Genomic DNA, 6,712 nt, shown 5'->3' on the forward strand with positions numbered 1-6,712 from the left:
AGAGGAGGGAGGAGGGCGGGGGGGGAGGGAGGGAGCAGCTCCTCCTCCTCCTCCTCGGACGCCTGGGTTCTCCAGACGGAGGGAGGGAGAGGAGCGCACCCAGGAGCGCGCGCACCCTTCCTCTCTTTCAGAAGGGACCCTGCAGAAAAAGTCAAATTTCCGTGTTGTGTTCTTATTAGTGGTTTCGTGTAATTGTTCTAGTGTGCTTTGCTACGTATTTACATTAAAACCTATTTTAAACCTATTTACATTAAAACCTATTTTTAAATTCAGTTTCCTTGTGTTATTATTGCTGGGTTCTTCTACCGTATTTTGCTATATATTCACAGTATATTTTAAATGAAAAAACACTATTTTCCTCCACGCAGTGAAATTGCAAGCAACTGGAGGGGAGGGGTGGGCTTTGAGAGTCACCCCCTTTTTATTTATTACTGCATTATTATTATTATTATTATTATTATTATTATTATTATTATTTTATTATTGCATTTATATTCAATCATTTTTCTCTCCAAGGTGCCTTGTGCTCCCTTCTCTCCCCGCCCCATTTCATCCTCCCAAACGACAACCCGGCGAGGTAGGTTGGACCCAGAGATCCAGTGTGTCTTTTCCCCCCAGGGAGCTTCATGGCCAAGCTGGGGGGGGGATTCAAACCCTCATTCCTCAGGGACTCACCTGGGGTGGCCCCCAGTTGCTGCCTCTCAGCCGGACCTACCTCACAGGGCTGTTGTTATGGGGGTTAAATTCAGAGGGGGAGAAAAGATGGGGCAGAGATGCCCATAAATGCAGCAGGGTTTTTTTCAAGCAGAGCACCTGTCATGGATGCTTTAGCTGAGATTCCGGCATCACGGGGTTGGGCTGGATGACCTCTGAGGGTCCCTTCCAGCCCTATGATTCTATGATCAGCTGTTTGAAATGGGGGCCCAGGACGCCTGGGTTTTCTTGGGAGATGGAGAGCCTGGAGATGGCAGACGCAGAGGGGCCGCCTTGCTTTTCCCCCCCACCTCCCTTGCTGTTGTCCTCCTGCCTTTGCTCTCCCTTCACCACAGGCGATCCCTCTGCCAAGGAATGCTGAGGGCGTTGGGCGGAGGAACTGCTGCCGGAACAGCAAGGCAGGAATGTGGTTGCGCCTGGAATGAAGGCCCTGACCCAAACAGCGGCGTCTCCAGGCCCAGATCCTATACGGACGAGTGGCTTGCACATTGAACATCAGCCCAGTGAAAAGGCACATTGCATACTTGGTAAGGAATTGTGCAAACCTGTGCAAATCTGTGGCGCAACCAGTAATTGTGCAAACCTGTGCAAATCTGTGGCGCAACCAGGAATTGTGCAAACCTGTGCAAATCTGTGACACAACCAGGGATTGTGCAAACCTGTGCAAATCTGTGGCGCAACCAGGAATTGTGCAAACCTGTGCAAATCTGTGACACAACCAGGGATTGTGCAAACCTGTGCAAATCTGTGGCGCAACCAGGAATTGTGCAAATCTCTGGCACAACCAGGAACTGTGCAAACCTGTGCAAATCTCTGGCGCAACCAGGAATTGTGCAAATCTCTGGCGCAACCAGGAATTGTGCAAATCTCTGGCACAACCAGGAATTGTGCAAACCGGTCCAAATCTGTGGCGCAACCAGGAACTGTGCAAACCGGTCCAAATCTCTGGCGCAACCAGGAATTGTGCAAATCTCTGGCACAACCAGGAATTGTGCAAACCGGTCCAAATCTGTGGCGCAACCAGGAATTGTGCAAACCTGTGCAAATCTGTGGCACAACCAGGTTGGGATGCTGTGTGTGATTCTGGTCACCTCGCCTCAAAACAGATATTGTAGCAGTGGGAGGCGTTTGGGGTTTTTTGGCTAAAGGAAAAGGAGAGTAACAGGAGACAGGATAGAAGTTTAATGAAAATAATGTGGAAAGTGGACAGAGAATATTTTTTTCTCCCCCCCCCCCTCATCACAGCCGAAGTCGTGGACGTCCCAGGAAGCTGGATGCTGGGGGATTTAGGACAGGTAAAAGGACCTACATTTTGGGGGTCCTGAAGCCTGAGCGGTTATGGGCCCCCCTTTGCAACCGACGAGGTCCGGGAAACCACAGCCATCTTCTTCAATAGGCTTGTTCCATGACAGATCGCCCCACTTTTCCCACGATTTTGGGACTCCACTTAAGTATTTTTGTGAACTCCTTGCTCTTCCTCAAGGATCTTGACCTCTGCGTGGTGGTGGTGGTTTGGGCGGTGGGGAAACACTGTATTTTCACTCCACAAGACGCACCTGACCATAAGACACACCTAGCTTTTAGAGGAGGAAAACAAGGGAAAAAATATTCTGAACGAAACAGTGGATGTATGATTTTTGTGGTTCATGCTGTGGTTCATGTGATCTGATGGTGAATTTGGGGTAGCCCAATGCAAAAATCCTGAGGATCCATGGGCTTTTACCTCCCCCCTCCCAGGCAGCCTCCTTTATCTCTAGTGTCTCTTATCCCTCTCCCCGATCGCAGACGATCAGCGGCTTTGTTTCAACACCCAATTCCCTCTTTCAAAAAAAAGAGCATCATTTGCTTTTTGTCCCTGGGCAATTCGGCTCCAGGGACCATGCACTCACTCCACAAAAAGCACAGACATTTCCCCTTACTTTTTAGGAAGAAAAAAGTGCGTCTTATGGAGCGAAAAATACAGTACATTTGCCGAAGAAGAACGACTAACTTACCACAACACGCCCCCTTGACAACATCTGACTCTCAGACTGTGGGATCATTGAAATATATGCAACAGAAGATTAATCTGTTGGAGTTGCGCGACTCAAATTGGACTCTGCTAGACCCCAATTTAAAACAAAAACCAGTGTGAACTGAAATCGCTTCTGGGGCCCCTCTGGGATTAAGGGCCCTGAGGCTTCAGCTTCATTGGTTTTAAAGCTTTGCGGACTGCGGAACTCCCTGCCACTAGAGGCAGCAATGGCTACCAGTCTGGATGGCTTTAAAAGAGCATGGGGCAAATTCACGGAGGAGGACGGGGCTCTTGTCATATATATTTCAACAGTCCCAAAGTTTGAGAGAATGTGGTAAAGATGAAAGGTAGTTCGTGGCTTCTCCATCCCTTCCATGCGAGGTTGCTGGTCTTCTGCATGTGTGAAAGCAGATTACATCGGTGTTTCCCTTTCAAAGTGGCTCCTTTTCCATCCGTGATGGTATCTACTTATTATCTAACACCAAACAAACTGGCAAAAATGTGTAAATCTAAATCAAACAAATGTTGGAAATGTCAAGAGAAAGAAGGTTCTTTTTATCATATGTGGTGGCCTTGTAGTAAGGTTAAAGCTTACTGGGAAATGATATATAATGAATCAGAAAAGATGTTAAAAATGAAGTTTGTAAAAACAAACAAACCCAGAAGCCTTTCTCTTGGGAATTACCGGTATAAGGACAGAACTACCTAAACTGTATAGAAATTTATTTATGTCTGCGACTACAGCAGCAAGAATGTTATTTACCCAAAAAACTTATGGGATATGCAGAAATGGCGAAACTTACCAGAAGAGTAAGAAATCAAGGTAAATAACTTTTTATAACAGAATGGAAATGTTTTATAGAATATTTACAGATAATTTGCAAACAGATAAAAACATTAGCGGGATGTTTGCAATAACCTGCAGTTTCATAAGAGTATATATTTACGGTAGATAATGAAACGAGCAAGTTAAATGCATTTGGATATGCAGAAGATGTTAAAAAATAAATTTAAGGAACCGCAGAAAGAGGGGGAAGGAAGTCAAGTTTTGAGATGTTTGATTGATTGTAAAACTAATGAAATGTATAAATTTCGAAAAGTATAAATAACAAACAAACAAACAAACAAACAAACACAAAGTGGCTCTTTCGCCCCCAAGTTCCCGGTAGGGGTGAGATAAGAGACAAGCAGTCAGCCAGGAGGACCAGGTTGAAACCCATTGCTTGGCAAATTGCCGCCTGATTATTTTATATACAGGATGGCTGAATTATTCCGTGGTTTGTTTTGTTTCATTTGGGGCTCTCCCCAGATTATCCCTTCATTGTGCATTCCCCCTTATCCTTGTTTTATTTGCACGTAATTTGCATTTTACGAGGCTGCGTTTGTTCTTACATGTTTGCGCAGAGGTTAGATGGCCTTATTATATTCCAGATTTTTAGAGGACATCTGAAGGCAGACCTCTTTAGGGAAGCTTTTAATGTTCAACAGACCACTGTATTTTAATACTTTGTTGGAAGCCGCCCAGGGTGGCTGGGGAGACCAGCCAGATGGGCGGGGTATAAATAAATTATTATTATTATTATTATTATTATTATTATTATTATTACTCAGCCACCCCCAGTGTTCGCTCACACTCTCCTTGCCACTTTTCTTACCGCAAACATTTCTGGGGTGAGGTTTTTTTGTGGTGGCCGTGGGGAATGATTCTCACTGTTTAGTGGGCATAATTTGATTTAATCTTTAAGGAAGGTGACGTTGGGGAGGGTCGTGGCAGAACGAGAGCAAGTACCCTGGGGTGAAGCAGATTGACCCAGCCCATCCTGCTTCATCGTCCCACGTCGCGTTCTGGGCACCCCAGTTTAAGAAGGAGATTGACAAAGGTGGAGCAGGTGCAGAGGCGGGAGACCCAGATGATAAAGGTGGGATATACCGTAAATTAAGGTTGTGTTAACGGAGAAATCTGAGAGCTCCCTTGGACAAAAACAAGGACCCCAGCCAGGAATACCAGAGCAAAACAGCAGCCAGTAGGCTTGGTCTTGATTGAAGACTGTCGCGACAGGACTCCCACCTGCCACCAGGTGGAACAAGATGGAAGCCCCCAACAAAAGAGAACCCAAACTTTTATTAGTTGCTAATCCCCATGTTATACCCCCCCAACTACATCACTCATACATCATGGTGACATCATGAAAGGGGAGGTCTGGTGGCCGTAATCTGAGCATCCTGGACCCTGCCCCATGGTTCCCCTTGCCCTCCACCACACACCCATCAAGTGGAACAAAAGAGATCTTTACATTTCCCTGTTTCCCAGCCAAGTTATTCACACCTTTTTGTCTTCATCTGGGTTTGTTATTTCTGGAATAGCTACCTGTCTGGCACTCAGGTATCAGGAGGCCAGGGATTATCCCTCAGGCAGAGGGGCTGCTGAGGAATTTCTGGAGTTCTCCCAGTGAGCCAGTACATAGAGATATTGATCAGTGAATTCTTACATTTGGTATCGTGCAGCAGAAGCCCTTTGAATAGGCAGGAAGAAACTGTGATGAAGTGTTTTGTGAGGACAAATCACAAAAGTGATTGTGCTGGTTTTGGTAGTGGGCTGCATGTGCATTGGGGGGCAAACACCCCCCAACAGATACATAAATTCCTGCAACAATTACCAGATTTGTTTTCAATGAATCCGGGGACACTTTTCAACTTCAATAGGAACAATAGGATTTTGTCAGGGGACTGATTTGAAAATCCGGGGATTTTCCCCAGGAAACGGGGATGTCTGGCAGCCATAATATAAATGCAATTAATAATAATAGGAGTATTAAGTCATGCAAAATAAAAACATTACAAAACCACAAGCTAACATCCTATTTCCCCCCAGAATGATGCAAAACTTATATGTATGCGGAAATTAAAAATAGCTACTTCCTTGATTTCCTGATGGGGAAATTACCTCCGCTTCAAAGCACAGTATTGCGGGGAAACCAAATCAAATCTGTCCTGATTTTTTAATTTATTTTTTTCGTGGGGGGGGGATGGTACTTTTCTGGTGATGCTCAGCACCTGCTGAGTCTGCCCATTGGGTAATCCAACTGGGTGGGCGGGTCATCAAGAGACTTGGGTGCAAATTTCAAACACCCCAAAACAGCCCCTGATCTCGCCTTTCCCCTGAGTCAAGGCTGCCCCCTGGCGCCCAGCACTGGCCCCTTCTGAAGCTGCCCTCCAGAGGCCTCAGCTGTCGGCATCCTGGGGTCGAAAGGCCAGCTGGCTAGCCCCCAGTGGATCGTGTCCTTCCAGCCATGCTGCTGTGAAGATCCATCAACCTCTGGCTCCGACATAAATCAGCGACTCAGGCCTCCCAGACTTGAGCACACTATACATAGCAGAGCAATCTGCACAACAGAAGAGGCCTGAGACTGTGTGGATACATGCTATAACTATGGATTTGTTGCTGTTGAGTCGTTGAGTCTTGTCCGCCTCTTCGTGTCCCCCTGGACCAGAGCACGCCAGGCCCTCCTGTCTTCCACTGCCTCCCGCAGTTTGGTCAAACTCATTTTAGTAGCTTTGAGAACACTGTCCCACCATCTCGTCCTCTGCCGTCCCCTTCTCCTTTCGCCCTCCATCTTTCCCAGCACCAGGGTCTTTTCCAGGGAGTCTTCTCTTCTCATGAGGTGGCCAAAGTCTTGGAGCCTCAGCTCAACATCAAAAAAACGAAGATCATGGCCACTGGTCCCATCACCTCCTGGCAAATAGAAGGGGAAGAAATGGAGGCAGTGAGAGATTTTACTTTCTTGGGCTCCATGATCACTGCAGATGGTGACAACAGCCACAAAATTAAAAGACACCTGCTTCTTGGGAGAAAGGCGATGGCAAACCTAGACAGCTTCTTAAAAAGCAGAGACACCACCTTACCGACAAAGATCCGTACAGTTAAAGCTCTGGTTTTCCCAGTAGTGATGTATGGAAGTGAGAGCTGGACCATAAGGAAGGCTG

Source organism: Podarcis raffonei, chromosome 13 (assembly GCF_027172205.1).
Source record: "Podarcis raffonei isolate rPodRaf1 chromosome 13, rPodRaf1.pri, whole genome shotgun sequence".
NCBI classification, from domain to species: Eukaryota; Metazoa; Chordata; class Lepidosauria; order Squamata; family Lacertidae; genus Podarcis; species Podarcis raffonei.